This window comes from Syngnathoides biaculeatus, chromosome 9 (genome assembly GCF_019802595.1).
Source record: "Syngnathoides biaculeatus isolate LvHL_M chromosome 9, ASM1980259v1, whole genome shotgun sequence".
Classification (NCBI taxonomy): Eukaryota; Metazoa; Chordata; class Actinopteri; order Syngnathiformes; family Syngnathidae; genus Syngnathoides; species Syngnathoides biaculeatus.
Genome location: NC_084648.1, coordinates 12,851,187 through 12,863,201, shown reverse-complemented (window position 1 = coordinate 12,863,201; position 12,015 = coordinate 12,851,187). Strand labels below are relative to the sequence as shown.

General features: G+C 39.6%; 1 protein-coding gene across 4 annotated transcripts in view; it reads left to right on the top strand.

The window, feature by feature from the left end:
- lrba (LPS-responsive vesicle trafficking, beach and anchor containing) overlaps positions 1-12,015 on the top strand; it is a 222,475-nt gene that overhangs the window by 84,440 nt on the left and 126,020 nt on the right. The gene's annotated exons all lie outside the window — the stretch shown is intronic.

The following is a 12,015-nucleotide window of genomic DNA, read 5'->3' as shown; positions in this document are numbered from 1 at the left end:
ACACCCCTTTTGCAAAGCACAAACGTCGCCATTCACTGGGAACTCTTTCACACCCTTTGGGCACCCTCTGTTGGTGCCCTCCACCCTTCTTCAATTCCCGCCCTCTGCTTTCTCGATCTGCTCGCAATCATTTCCTGTCCTGCAAAGATTCTGTCCATGATATTGCCGCTTTTGGTCTATTTAGCCCCATGACAGGAATATACCGTCCTTCCCTACCCTGGGATCTGGCAGGGATTAAAAGCTGCCGACGGACCTGGAAGGTTCTAGCCTGAAGGCTTGACTCTGTCTCCACCTCGACTTCTAATATGTAGGCCTCAGCGTCACCCTGCATTTTAATATCAAATTTGAACATTATGTACATGTTCAGTCATCTTCGTAACCTGCTCCTGAACACACCATAAACAAAGGAGCTCATCGTAGACTTCAGAAAAAACAAAACGGACATTCAGTCCATTTTCTCAAGTGGGGCCTGTGTGGAAAGGGTCCGTAACTTCTGCTTCTTCAGAGTCCATATTGAGGAGAAGCTGACCTAGAATAAGAACACTACACAGGTGTTACTCTGCTTTTTGAAAATCCTCAGGAAGAACATCAGCCATAGACTGCTTGTGTCTTTTTACCGCTCCACCATGGAAAGCGTCCTCACCTACTGCCTGTCCACGTGGTTTGCTAGATGCACAGTAACAACCAGGAATGAACACCTGAGGGTCACCAAAATGTCTGAAAAGGTCATTGGGATCCCTCTGGCCTCATTGGAGGACTGTCACGGTTCTTACTGCTTCAAGAGAGCCACTGCTATCCTGAAGGACTCCCATCACTCAGGTCATTCCCTGTTTGTGCTACTTCTATCGGGCAGATGGTGCAGGACCACTAAAACAAGGACAAACAGACGCAAAAACAGCTTCTTTCCAATTGATGATTGAGCCTTAAACAATCGCGCTTGGGAATATGCCAATCCAACAACTCCAGTATTCATATATATATATATATGCGCACCCACGCACTGCAGTAATTCACAACGTGCAATATTTTGTTTCAGGTGTACCTTATGTAACTCAATCTGTTTCTCTATTATCCCTCCACTTTTAATTTTTTAACTTGTGTTTTTACTTTTTTCCCAATATTTAAATTAGTTTTATATATTATCTTTGTATTGAATGGTCTGCACCTTATTTTTTCGTTGCAATGACAATAAATCTCTGAATGTCATATTAAATTTGTTTATCCATGCATGCATGCTGTAAATATAGATACGTTTATGCCAGAAATACATATAAAAACTGTAAGGACTACAGTACAGTGTATTTTGATCAACAGAGATATTTCAATAAAGAATGCAGGAGTTACATTGAATTGTATTGGAACATGACTGTTAAAAAAAAAGTGCAGAGTGACTTTCTGAAAATGCCAGGAAATACAGTAACTCAACATTTACAGTATATATTGACGTGCATGTTTTAGAAGTCGTTAAATAGTTGCCTTTTTCAGTTTATTCATGGAGATACATTTATTGCCAAACGTGTTTATACAGCCAACGTGACAGATGACAGTGGTTGCACTTCATAGTGTATCCCATTGGTTCTTGTACAAAAGTGTTGTTGTCCAGTGTCCACAAGGGTTATGTTTTGCAATGAAGCGGCACTATCAGCCCCGTGCACTGGTCGGATATAAATGACAAGTAATAGAAAGCTGTAACTTCTCTTTAATTGGCAGTGTCTGTTGTTCATCCCCAAAACTCTGTCTCCAATTGAATTCCCCCTGCCTCCTAAATGCTCCTCAGTGACCCTTTAGAAGAAGTGAGGGCCCCTGATAAGTCCTGCTCCGATATTGCTCTATTGATTTTTGCTTCGGTGTAAGCTCTGTTTCAGCCTGATGGAGCCCACACTTTCATTTTGCCCTGCCACAATAAAAATAACAGACCATTTAAGTGCCCCCCATATTTTCCCTTGCACTAGTGGTTTTTTTTTGTATTCCATCTTTCGATTTTTAGTCTTGTTTCTATGTTGGTTATTGTTTAGCCAGACAAAGAACAAAATTGATAAAATGATGGACTGGGAGCAGCCATTCTCAAGTTATATCGCGAACTTTGATGATTTTGATGAATCCCAAATTTTGAACTGAATCCAAGCTTTTACATGTAAACTTGGATCCAATCGCTACAAAGACCTAGCGTATTCAATGTTCAGTTGATTTATTTTTTAATTACTTTAGAAACCTGTTTGTCTCTGTGTCTTATTTCGTTTAACAATGGTGCCTTGAGATGCAAGCGTACCGTAATTTCCGGTCTACAGACCGCACCTGATTATAAGCCTCACCCAGTACATTTGTAAAGGATACCATTTGGTACATACATAAGCCGAACCTGTGTAAAAGCTGCAAGTGCCCACATTGAAACCCACATTGGAATACGAGATATTTTCAAAGACGGTAGACAGAGTTTTTCGAAGTTTTAATACCTTAGCACAGCTTAACATAGCAACAACACGGTAGCACTAACAGGGCTGGTTTAAAAAAAAAAAAAAAAAACAGCCGCGGCAGCTATACAGTAGCAACACGACAGCACATCACTAACGGGGCCGGTCAAAAAAAAAAAACATACATAAATCACTGAGATGCGCCAAACACACAGCCGCAACACGCTAGTGCGGCACTAAAGCTTGCGCGGCGTTAACAGGGATGGTTAAAAAAAACAACATACCGGTAAAAATCACCGAGACACGGTAGTAACACAGCAGCAAAACACTAGCGCAGCGCTAACAGGGACGGTTAAAAAAAAAAGGTAAAAAACAAGGTAAAAGTCACTTCCTCGGCACATATATTCCACCAGTCTCACTCATACCTTTTCTGCTCGAGTGCCCCCTTGCAGACATTAGAATAAATGCACAAATTAGCCGCATCACCGCATAAGCCGCTGGGTTGAAAGTGTGTGGGAAAAAAAGTTGCGGCTTGTAGGCCTGAAATTACGGTAATTCATTCACTCACCATGCACATAAATGCATATAAAATCATTTTTCCCTGTTGAAAGTAATGAAAATGCAATTAACCCATCTGTCCTCCAAAAGCTCCCTCACATTTTAAAAACTTTCTTCATCTGAGAAATAGGACTCTATACTTGTATTATTTGTGCTGTACATGATGAGGATTTTGGAGGCCAATCACCGATTAGAGAGTTTAGAAAAAAACAAACTCACAGAGCCAATCGATAGATGGAGCAATGAATCTGTTTAAATGATCTGTTCATTTACTATACATACTTGTCGACTTAATTGTTAAAAAATATACAGTTGGAGCCAGAAGTTTACATACTGTGCCCACACTTAATTTTTTATTTTATTTCTTTATCTCAGTCTGAAGTCAAACAGACTAAACCTCCTGTTTCAGGTCAGTCAGAATCAAAATTTAGTTTTGTTAAAACAAAAAATTCCAAATTCAAGTTTGACCAAATGTAACATTTCAAAAAGTTTGTTACAATTCCAAAATCAAATTTACTATTAATAAAAAAAAAAAAAAAAAAAAAAAAAGAAAATGCAATCTAGCAGGGGCATGAAAGGTGAACAGCTTTATAGTGAGGGCTTGGTATAGTTACCGTTCATCTCCACTAAACGTAGTCTAGTCTCTGTCACACGTGGAGTGGAACTCTGCGGGACGGAACTGAGTAATCTTTGTACTGGGGAGTAAGTTATTATCACTGTCTCGGGGTGAACTAAAGATGAAGATAACTTGAAGTGGGCCTGGTGAGGTGGGGAAATCCAATTACCTTTTAGGGTTCTTTATCTAATAGGATCCTTAATGCGAAGGAAATCAGCAGATCACAACACAACTAACGATAGACGGCGAGGAGCCGGAAAAGAGACGGCGTTCGAAAGATAGGAAAACAGAACGGGGGCAGGGGAGAGGGAGAAATCGAAGTCCTTCTTTTTATAGGGCTGTTCATTAGGGATGAAATGTGGTGCTCTCAGGGCCACAAGGGCAGATAAGAAGGGCCAGATAGGGAAGCGTGAGCAAGACTCATGTCATTTCTATTCTTTGTCATCCCTTTTTTCTTTTTTTTTTATATTCACCCTCAATTCATCCTCCCGCTGTTATATGGAGTAATTGAATTTGCGCTTGGAGAGATGCAGTGAAAGCCAGACGATAGGAGGCTAATTAATGTTTGGCGTCATTTTCTTCCCTCCGCTGAGCTCGTAAAGTGATCCAAACCCTCATTCTCCAAAGTAATGACATTAACATTGAGTTGATGATTGTTACAGTGTATTATCCGTATAACCCCGGCGCTGCTACACAATGGTTCAAAAGTTTAAAAATTAAAAGAACTAAAAATCAAACTTTGCAAAGTGTCAGTTAGTATTGGAACACTAAAATAATAGAAATCCCAACTAAATCACTCATTTACAAAGTAAAAACTAAATTGCAGAATGTGAAACTACTTTATAAAATGTGTGGCATATGTCCAAAAAGTTGAAGTTCCAAACCTGAAAAAAATGAGAAAACTCAAAACTGAATTACTGTTAAGAAAAGTAAAAACTGATTTTCAAACTGACACAAATATACATGTGAAACTCCATTTCTGAAATGTGACTCTATTTTACAAAATGTTAATCAAAATGTACATTTGGCAGAGTAATTGAAAATGTCCTACAGTCTTGACAGTAAAATATAAATATATATTTGAAACTTAATCACAAAAAATGTTCAACACTTTCACCAAATCCAAGTCAAGTTCCCATTTTGGGGGGAAAAAAATTGTACAAAACCCAAAACAAACTCACGGTACTTCCAGTACTTTGCAAAACATACATCAACGCCGCAAACAAATTTACAAAATGTGAAACATTCATCCATTTGCTGTACTGTTTCACAAATAAAAATACAAATCTAAGCACATTTATCAAATCCCCCAAAAATTTGGGAAAATGCAAGTCAACTTTTAAAACACGTTAAAAAAAGGTGAAACAAATTAAGATTGAGGGAAACTAACATTATTAGAAAACACATATACAAAATTGAAACAAATTTACACTTTTTTGTTTTTTTTTTACCAAATCTGTAACAAATTTGGGAAAACTAAAATATAAAACATCAATGTAATTTTCCATTTGCAAATCTTTTCAAATACGGAGTATATTTTGGAAAACATTTAAAAATTCAATATGACATTATACAGCATACATTTTCAAACATGCCATAACTTTTTTCCCACATTGAATTTACAAACTTTAAAAAAAAATATTTACAAAAATGTAATTTTTTTTTTAATTAGTATTTTTTTCTTTTTTTTTGCAAGGGGCAGGTTGTCATTATTTTTCCAAATTCAAGTTTCCTCTGTGGATGTAACATTAGTTTCAAATTTCTACACTTTTCTCTTTGCCACCCTTTTGCTTGCTGCATGTGTCACATAAAGACAGCAGCGTCTTTAAGTGGGTCATCTCAGAGATCCAGTGTCTAACCTGCTCACAATAGTCAACCCTTTTATTGTTAGAATCGTACCAATTGCTGTAACTGGCTTGTTGTTGCAGCCAAAATCCCGATTCCCAAAGGCTATTTACACCGACTTGTAGCTGACACCTGCGACTGACTGTGGCAGGCTCTATAATGTCCTTGTACAGACTGTGACGCGTTACATCATTATTGGAAAATCTCATGTTGAGATACCACTAAATTAGTTTAGCAATGCCAATTTTAGCGCAATGTGCATCTTTATATTAAAACCTGACTCTTTACTGTCAAAATATATATTTTACTGTGGCATGTTATATCATCTCTTTTGTGCTGTACAAACATTTCCCAGCAGATTTGGGCAACAAACCATTGGGGAAACACAACTGTCTCAGTCCGGCTATCTCTTCACCTTAATTAAGTCTCCTGGTACTTCCTCTGCAACTTCTTTCATTGTGTGTCTCACTGACCAGATCCAACCCCCGCACAAAAAGACATACCCGGTTTCGTACAATCCCTTGGGTTGAGCATTATCACTGGACTGTTATCCAGCTTCGGTGGAATTGGGTCTATAACGAACACACTCTCTGACACTCAGTTTGTAATGGAGATCAATTAACTGGACCTAAATGAAGGGAGAAACAAATTTTCAGCCCAAAAAAAAAAAATATTACAATGCGTGCCGCAGAGTGCTGTATTTGTGACTGCCCAGCAGCGACGGTTTCTGCAATTTTAAATAAATGTATATATATTCATGTGAGCAACCCATACATGAGGTGGGGAAAAAAAATCTGCAGTGTGGTGCGCTGACAGTGCGACAGTAGATGTCGATTAAAAAACACTTATCCTCACTAGTCTTGTGGGTATGTTGGAGCCTATCACAGCTGATTTTGGGTGATAGGCAGGGTAGATCCTGAACTGGTTCCCACCCAATCACAGGGCACAAATAGAAAACTATTCAGACTCACATTCACACCGATGGACAATTTAGTCTTTGATTAACTTACTATGCGTGTTTTTGAAATGTGTGCGGAACCTAGAGACTTCTTCTTCTTCTTTTCCTTTCAACTTGTCCCGTTAGGGGTCGCCACAGCGTGTCATCTTTTTCCATCTAAGCCTGTCTTGTGCATCTTCTGCTCTAACATCCACTGTCCTCATGTCCTCCCTCACAACCTCCATCAACCTTTTCTTTGGTCTTCCTCTCTCTCGCTCTTTTGCCTGGCAGCTCCATCCTCAGCACCCTTCTACCGATATAGTCACTCTCTCGCATCTGGACATGTCCAAACCATCGAAGTCTGCTCTCTCTAACCTTATCTCCAAAACATCCAACTTTGGCTGTCCCTCTAATGAGCTCATTTCTAATCCTATCCAACTTGTTCAAAGCGGAAACTTGAGTACCTGGAGAAACCCCATATAGGCATGACATGCAAAAGCCACACAGGTAGGCTGGAGCACGGATTTGAACCTCATGTGAGTGACTGGCAACTAGTTTAGGGTGTAGTCCACCTTTCACCTGGGATAGCTAGGACAGCCTCCACCACTTCCTCGACCCTTGTGAGGATAACCGCCTTAAAAAAATGAACGGTTGGGGCTGCTGTAAACCAAAATCTCTGTCTTGTTGAATTTCTGGAAGAGGTCTTTCATTTTCATGCATACCTTTATGGATGATGTGTCCACTCAATATTGCGTCGATTTGTGAAACTGGTGTCATGGACTATTTTTTGTTTAAATTTCATGTTTTGTATATGAAATGGTTGCTTTTCCAACCAAAGTAGTCACCGTTTTTTAAGTTTAGGGCATGGGTCTTCTTTGTGTCTTTGCTATGATAGCCATGCCCACCCAATTTTGTGGCAATTAGTGAAACTAGTGTCCAGGGCTAATTTCCCAACTTTTGACTTCACCTTGTAGCAACACGCTCTGCTCATGTGCATATATGTACGCCACCGAAATAAAGAGGGAGTGTATGAGTTCACTCTCATCATTATCGAAATGTTGCACTTGTCACATGATGCGTCCTCCTCCTCCTGTTCATCTTCTCAGTGGGTTGTGAGGGTTAACCAGCATAATTGGCAGGAGAACAGAGGCTCATTACACCGTATCAGCCCTCTGTTTATCAATTAGAGTGACAGAGGAAGGTCTAGGGGTGTTGTTGCACACAAGAAAAGTGAAGAGGGGGATTTAAGGCTCTGTTTGAAGACAAGCATGCTTGATTTGCAATCTCTTGACGCTCGGCCGCACATCCGCCGGGCTGTCGCTCTGCGAGGGTCTCCAATTTCTCATGTGTGTTGACGAGTACTCCCGCGGGGTTTCATTTATAAAGAACGGGGTCTGGATGATGCTGGGGAATCAGCGTTGTCCTTTTCTGATAGCCCAGAATGCAAATACATGGGAAAAACACGAGGGGGGGGAGGGGTCAAGGAGATTGGTACAGAGGGAGTTTTGGGGTGGAGAACGGGGGACTGCCAGGAAAAAGGAAAACATAAAGACCCTCTTGCACTTGATCTCTTGCCCTGAATCTTTGAAATTGCAACATGAAACACCACCGGGGAGTTCAGACAATAGGCCCAAGGGGGAGAAACGGGCAAGATAGGGAGAAAAATGAGGGTTTAAAAGAACAATGGCGAACAAAAGTCAGGAAATGACAATGGCTGACAGCTACTTCAATTCTGGAATGATGCTGCTGTCATGTCGCCGCTCCCTATTATTGATTTTTTTTTTATTTTTTTCTTCCCTCTCTTGGGGGAAAAAACAAGTCTAATCCAGTTGAAAGAGATCCTTGCTAGTGGCCATCAAGGTTAACACAGCACAAATTATCTTCCTCCTGTTCCCCTTGCGTTGTCCTTAATGGAATGGTCATCGTGCTTAGATGGCAGCCTCTTCATCTCCTCCGCCTAAGAAAAAAACCTTCTGCTCAATCATTCCATGCTGGCTGCCATCTTTGTATACAGACTTCGTACTCAAGGACATGCTATACACACACACACACACACACACACACACACACACACACACACCACACACACACACACACACACACACGTGTATATATACAGTAAAAAAAAAAACAAGTATTTGAACAACCTGCTATATTGCAAGTTCTCCCACTTAGAAATCATGGAGGGGTCTGAAATTTGTGTTCAAATACTTATTTGCAGCTGTATCACACAAATAAATCATTAAAAAAAATCATACATTGTGATTTCTGGATTTTTCTTTTTAGATTCTCTCTTTCACAGTGGACATGCACCTATTATGACAATTTCACACCCCTCCATGATTTCTATGTGGAAGAATTTGCAATATAGCAGGGTGTTCAAATACTTATTTTCTTCACTGTATATATATATATATATATATATATATATATATATATATATGCACACACACATACTTGGAAATGTCATAACATCTGGTGATCAACTTCTAAAGTACTCCACGTTTCGTGCATCCGTTCTTGATCCATTTTCATGTGTCCGTTTGATAAACATGTCCACCCAATCTTGCTTCGATCGGAGAAACTGGCGTCAGGGTCTATTTTTATTTTCATCACTTTATCATTGAGTCATTTGGTGAATGGATCTTGGCAGTTTTTTTTCTCATTCCTCCTTCCATAGGCAGTCCAAATATATCAGCATGCTAGGCCATCGCTGATACATTAGCCCCCCTTCAAGCCACCCCACAAATTAGTGTGAAAGCTGATCTTGAAAATGTACAAATGTAACCTTGGATCATCTATTTAAGCATGGTTTCTTCCCTGTATTGCCACTTTGTACCATGATGTGGTTTTTGGACATGATCCCTGTTCTTTCCTACTCACAGTCACTTCCCGTACTATCCCTCCCTCCTCCGCCCCAAAATACATCCAGTCTTATTTATTTGACCGGTGAATGAATTGTGGGAGACACAAATCTGCATAATTGACTCGATTAACGCCAACTGTTATCCTTTGGTCTTTGCCGAGGTGCTGTCTACTTGGGCAGGCTAGGCCCTGGAAGGTGCTGCCCGCTATTAAAGTGTCGCGAGTCATCACGGCAAAGTAACACACTGTTTTGGTAAATGCCAGAACAAGTATTGAGATCCCGAGCGCCAGATGCTGTTTATTATTATTCTTCCGACAAATCGTTTTCATTTTGGGGGCCTCAGCATGCCGGAAAATTCATTAATTTGTGTATATTTGTGAAAAGTCTGTTATAGAAAAATCGCCCCCAGCACCAGTTTCACTGATCTACAAGAAATTCGGTGGCATGTCTATTATTTATTATTTGCTACAGGGTGTTGACATACATAAGTCTCAAGGAGCCTTGCTTGAAAATGAAGTGCAAGTTAGCTATTGCATATTTTTTTAAGTTTTATTTTACTAACCGGGTGCATGAATATGTCTCAAGCACTCATGGCTGAACAGGATGTTGGTCATTTTAATAACCAGCAGCTACTTTTGGAGTGAATTCCTTACAAAAAGTGCCTCGTAATATTACATTTAAAATTTAGCCCCCAACAAAATCGGTGGACATGTCAGTCATAACAGGAAGCAGAAAAAAGACTCAAGGACCTTTGTCTAAATTTGAACAAATTGGCCAATTTGGTTGAGGGCCACCATTTCGGGGGCAAGTACGATTAATAAAGGGCGTTATCCGTTTTCCCCAATCAACACAAAATTGTCTATAAGAAACAAGAAATAAAATCCAGAAAAAATTCCAGGACCTATGTCCAAAATTGAACAGGATTCCACCCATTTTGTTTTAAAGCAGCCATTTTAGGGGAATGTACCATGAAAAAGTGGGCTGGAAAGCAATAAATATATGAATAAACCAACTGTTACTTGTTTCTCCAGTCAACATGAAATTGGGTGGACATGTCTATCATAACAGGGCACGCAAAAATGTCTCAAAGACCTATACCCCAAATTGAACAGGAAGCCAACCATTTTGGGGATCAAGTCCATGAAAAAGTTGGCTGGCAAATTACAAAGAAATTTCTGTGGATGACGAAAAAGGCATGTTTGTCAAGCGACCTGGAACATTTAATTTAGTTCCGTGTACTTCCCTCAACATTCCCCCCGTAAAGACTGGCGCGTTTGTTCATTTCGCCGTGTTGACCTTCAAATTAACATATGAAAGTCACCATTATTAGAGTGACCCGGGTAGTTAACTGCTATTTCTTTTCTAAGCTTATAAACAAGGCTAACGGTGTGGTTTCATGGTGCTTGCACTGTGTTTTGGACAGTAATCCTGTGGGTGAGGCTTTGAATTTGAACCATTTCTACCTTGGGTTTGGTCAAGAGAGAGGGGTCAATGAAGTGTTTATGCTCATGCCATCACACTGTATGTAGACTGCAAATCCCTAAGAAGAAGAAGAGCAAGGCATGTTTTCACAAATTAGCTTGTATGTACACATAATAATGTGTATTTTCAAGTGAAGCAGCATGTAGCTCATAACCAAAGGTTGTTTGGCATGTCTTCATCCAAATAACTAAATAGTGCATTTTTTTTCCCGGTCAGTATTTGGTTGACAGCACCTGCTGTTTATCAGGAAACCTTGTGTGCTCTATGCAGTTTTTCACTCTGTTTCCCATTGTCTATCCATCCATCCATCCATCCATCCATCCATCCATCCATCCATCTATCGATCCACCTTTTCTTTCTGTACTGCTTTTCTTCACTACTCCCACAACACTGAACACTTCAGTGGTCCTCAACTGTCTTTACAAATACTGACCAAACTGTTATTTACTTTTATAAAATATGAAAGAAAAATTAAGATGCATAATGTAATTTATATGATGTTTAAAACCCCACAACCACTCCTGATGGAACAAGCTGAACTCCACTCCAACGTCATTGTAACAGTTTAACAATTATGTATTTGTACATATTTGAACACAATTTACCTACTTGGTGCTTGTGATGGGTGATCTTTTAAAAATATCCCCTCAAATAGTGCCCCCCTACTCGAATACAGATGTAGTACCCCGCTTGGCATGTTGTCAATCTGAACAAACAGCTTCTGCATCTATAAATGACCTGATGCTGTGGTTCACACAAGGGTAATAAAGACTGAATAACTGAGCCCATTTGAACACCAGTCACTAACCAAAACAGCAGCACCAAGTAAGGCACATAAAGAAGTCACTTGAATGAATTATTGTATATTGCATGATTATTTCATGTTGTGTAGTCTTTAGTAGCTGCATATGTTCTGGAGTCTCATACAAAGCGGTTACTTATTTCTCAGTGACTCATACTCAAATTAACCAAAAAGTTAGACTTTTGTTTGAAGCTGCCAATTTTGGGTGGATTTCAGGGGTCGTACTTTGACGAACCCCAACTAGAGAATTTTGCCAGATGACCCCCGAATGGAATAAAGCAGGGCTCAGCAACCTTTTTGAGGCTGAGGGCTACTTCGTGAGCACCGATCGTATGAAGGGGTACATGCCCTGTTTCTGGCAAATTTCAGACTCAGTTCATTACACGGACATAAAATATTTTTGTTTTAATTTATTGTAGTAAATGACATTACAGATATTTTAAATTTTTAATTAACGCAAGCAAGTGAGAATTTAAAGCACAAATAATAGTAACAATT